The 4,419-nt window shown below is 47.0% G+C and overlaps 1 long non-coding RNA gene across 1 annotated transcript; it reads right to left on the bottom strand.

Annotated features, from left to right (window-relative positions):
- Window positions 1-280: 280 nt before the first annotated feature.
- LOC126081880 (uncharacterized) lies at window positions 281-4,148 on the bottom strand. Its single transcript, XR_007518454.1, has 2 exons — window positions 3,862-4,148; window positions 281-2,098 (listed from the first exon to the last, which is right to left on the bottom strand). It is a non-coding gene; the product is annotated as an uncharacterized LOC126081880 (long non-coding RNA).
- Between the last annotated feature and the right edge of the window lie 271 nt (window positions 4,149-4,419).

Genomic DNA, 4,419 nt, shown 5'->3' on the forward strand with positions numbered 1-4,419 from the left:
ATGACCAGCCCACCTGCCCTTTCCAGGCACTATATAAGAAGATATAGCACCCTTGGAGTCCCTGGGTGAGCAAACGGTTAACGTGCTTGTCTGCTGACAGAAAGGTTGGAAGTTCAAGTCTATCCAGAGGCCCCTCGAAGAAAGGCCTGGCAATGTATTTCCAAAAATCAGTGATTAAAACCCTATGGAGCACAGTTCAATTCTGACACACATGGGGTCACCATAAACTGAAGTTAACTCGACAGCAACTTTTTTTTTTTTTTAAATAGCACCCTTGGAGTATTACAAATATTAACATCAATGTTTTATTAGCAGGAAGGGAGTGGGGAAGGTTAACATGGAAAGAAGAAAGAGGGCCTAAAGAAGCAATTCCAGAGAAAAATCAGGAAGGACAGTCAGTGATTTCACCATGAGTCTGCTGGGCCTGGAGTGCCAAATGCTGAACGATAGCAGGCATACCTGGAACCCCAGTTCATTTGTGTCTTGTTTGCATGCCACTCTGCAGGCTGGGTCTGCTCTCTGCCATAGCGTGGGTGAGGGCCCTGGTCCCACTCTGGGCAGAAGATATCTCCCTGCTCAATACACAGATTGTGGAGCTAGCAGCAGCCAGCGATCACCTCACAGATGTGCTCTGATGGTTTATCCTGGAGCCACTGTCACCAGCCTCTCAGCTGCCTGGAGGCCTGTTCAACTGTGCCCCAGAGAGCCAAGAGCTGCTTGCTGAATCGCAGCTCCTTAGGGGTGACAGGTTGGAGGTAAGGGGCCACCAGCCACTGGAGGAGTGGGTAGGCTTCATCACCCACAAGGACAGGCGCTATGATGTGCCCCGCTATTTCTTCTCGGGTGGAGGGGAAAAGAGCCCACATCTCCCCTATGGCAAGGCCGATTTGCCTCCAACACGTGTGAGTCATGGCTGGATCCTGAGCAGCCAACAAACACTTGGCTGAAACAAAGGACAGGACCAGCCACAGCTCGAAGAATTACTGAAAAGTACTGATGCCAGTTTCAATAGTTCTTTTCTTGCCCTTTGGGGCAGGACACCTCAGTATGTGTGCCTCTGGTAGCCCCAGCACACACTGGGAAGCCATATTTGATACAGAGCCTTTCTATGACCTTCTCCAGGTAAGGCTGGTTTTCAGGAGGTGCCAAAAGGTCACACAGATGGAATCCACAACCTCTTGGAAGGTGTACCCAGTGGTAGATCTGCCCACCCTGAAGAGCTTGGCCACACAATGTAGAGTCTCAGAGAAGGCCAGCTGATACAGTCCAAATGTCTACTTTATGAGGCACAGAGAGAAGCAATTTCATGTGAATGGCTTCTCTTTGAAGATGTGAGGCCAACTTTTCACAGATACAATAAAATGTTTCCTGAGACATCCAGAAGGCTTGCCTCCAGCTGTGAGGGGCCAGGCTGCCCACTCACAGGTCCTGCCAAAGATGAGATGGCGTGGGGTGAGCCCTGGTCCTACAGGCTCTTCTTCCAACAGAGCGGAATACGGCAGGCATCTGTGGCTCTATGAGCAGAGAGCGGATGACCTCTTGAGTCCTCTGGGTGTAGAAAACGGCTTGATTCAGGTTGACCTGCATGCCCTGGACCAAGGCAGCTACCTTCGCAGCCTCCTCACTCTCAACCACAAGCATAGCAGCAATAGATCCCATTTGCAGGGCGGCTTGTGCAAGAAGCTGCAGCCCCTCCTGAGCTTGATCCATGTAGCATGATTTTGGAGTTGGGGGTGTCATTGAGCTGAGTGGTGTAGACTAATGTGTGGGAGCGTATACCTTTCCTAGTGGTGGTCAATGAAATTCTTATCCCCCAGGTAAGTACGGGCACCAGGAAGCTCAAGGTTGAGTTAGCTAATAAGTAACAGGCCTTGCACTATGAACTAAGGGTATGAATATAATCACATCTATGAATCTTTTATGAATCAGACTTCACTAATTTCCCCTGATCATTCAGTGCCCCCACAAGGAAGCATGTGAAGAGATGGTTAGCAAGGTTTTTTTGGACAAAAAGACAAGATTTTTTTCCATCTTGGGCTCCTGGCTTTTAGTTGAAAAATTCACTCTGGATTTCAACTTCTTTATTATGAAGAAAGACCTGCAGCAGAAGAATGAAACAAACAAACAAACAAAAACAGATCAATGATTTCTTAAGAGTTTTCAGAGTGAAATACCACAAGGAAGAACAGGCTATAACATTTAAAAAAAAAAAAAAAAAAAGCTTATATTTCTAGATCTGAGAGTTCTTGCCTTGCCAAGTGGCTTGGATTGCCCTTAAGACCTACCCTAATGCTAGAACTAAAAGGCTGCAAGAGGCTTTCTGACATGCCACTGCAATGCTCTTTGCTCCACACTGGGATGGCTTTCCTGTTGTTTCTTTCCTAATGAAAATCTACTTAACACCAGGACATGTCCTTTGGGCTGCTCTTTTGCACAACAAAGAGTCAGAGATATGTTACTACCCCAGCTCCATAGGCTGAGTGACCTTAGGAAAGTTACCTTCCTCTGTGTGTCTCAAGTTTTCTCCTTGTTAAACAGGTGGGCTGGGCTCACCTAACCCCAGAGTCTCTTGCTGCTCTAACAGCCTGGAGCAGTTAATTAAAAAGGCCAGATACCACAGGATGTCCGCTGTATAACTCTGCATCTGAGTTTGTTTCTAAGGTAACATAATAATAACAATGTGGAAGACACTATGAACTCAACTATGCATTCCACAAATATTTGTTGAGCCCTTATTATGTGCTAGGAGTTATGAGAGGCACGAGGGTTACAGTGAGACCGTCATTACAGATACTACTATCTGGATCAGCAGTTTGCAGAAAGGACATGTGGAATTTGGGCATCCCTTTCTAGGTAGCTGTCTGTAACTGGAAAGTTCTGTAGTTGTTGGTGGCGGTGGATTCTTGACTTGGGGAGGAATATTCTGGCACTTAGGTTTTTAATGATTTAGATGAATCCTTTCATGTAGTAATTAAACATATTTTCTAAAACTCAAACATCTGGGTGGAAAGATTTTATTAGTTACTGCGACAACCTTGGGGCTTACTGTAGTCTCATTGTAATAGTACATGCCCCGTCCACATGACTGGAAAATCATGCTTACTAGACTTTCTGATATCTTTTAGAAATGACCATTTAGCTAGTCCCCACAAATCAAGAGGAAATGAGGGCTTCTGTTGTGCTCGTGGTCTTATGATTTCCTTTGATGTAAGGCATCATGATCTATCTTCAGTAATAAAAAAACCTCCTCCTAAACATGCTGGTAACTCCATGCCAAATAAGTTAGTTTGCTTCCTCCTTGATTATTATTCACTTAAGTTACCATCTTATATGTCAGGTCTTTTCACATAGCCACTTAAAGTTTCTCTAAGCAGTTCTAGATGGTCTTACCAGGAGGGGACGGATCCCACGAGGAAAGGTGGAGGAGGAGTTTCCAGCCGGTTTCCTCTCACCCTAATACCTACCTATGATCAAGTCTGCCTGCTGCTAATAAGTCACTTTCTATGTATTAACTGATTGGTGAAAGGAGGAAGAAAATGAGGGCTCCTAGCCTCCACACACCCGTCTCCCCCCTTATATACCTCTTCTAAAAAGAGAGAGAGAGAGAGATGGATGAAAACAATTTAAGAGCTTTATTTTTCCCACTTAGATTTGAAGTTTCTCTCACAGAAACTGATCCTGGATCACCTTTATTAACTGGTCTAATCTCTCCATTCTTCCGGTTTACCCACTCCCCCACCCCTAAAGTTTCTAAAAGAAAAAGTGTTTTAATAAACTTGAAAACCTCGGTCTGTCAGGGCCTGCACTATGTCCTTGCAGCGCCCAGCTGCACGGAGAAGTGACTCGAAGTATCTCGCTTACCTGCCCCCCAGCTCAGCTCGGAGAATCGCCTCTCTGCTCACCGTCTTGAACTGCGGGTTCAAGGCCCGGCGCACAACTGGCCGCCCCCTGTCCTTCCCGCCTCGCGAGGGCACCGTAAGCCGGGTGGTCTGAGAGTAGTCCACCCACTTCCTGCACACACCCTGCAGCTCTGACCGCCAGACAGCCCCACGGAAGGACAAACAGCACTAAGCTCCCAGGGAGGCGGAGCCTGGGCCCAGGGGCGTCCGCAGCTGCTGCGGCAGCAGCCGCCTGCTTTCAGCTCTCGGCTCCTCTTCCCTCTCCCTTTTGTTTTGTCCCTGTTCCCCTCACTTCCTCCAAATCTCCTCAAGAGCGTTTTTTTTTTTTAACGAATTTTTATTTCTATATGATTTCCAACTTACGGGAAAATTTTAAGAAGAGTCTGAGGAGCTCCCGACTGCCCTCTGTCCAGACTCACAGACTGTTTACTTGCGGTAGCGTTTGCTGGTCCCATAGCTCACTTCCCAGCACACCCCAAAAGATCCCTCTCAACATCTGCTGAAGAGCCCGCACTTCCAG

Source organism: Elephas maximus, chromosome 1, assembly GCF_024166365.1.
Source record: "Elephas maximus indicus isolate mEleMax1 chromosome 1, mEleMax1 primary haplotype, whole genome shotgun sequence".
In the NCBI taxonomy this organism is placed as follows: Eukaryota; Metazoa; Chordata; class Mammalia; order Proboscidea; family Elephantidae; genus Elephas; species Elephas maximus.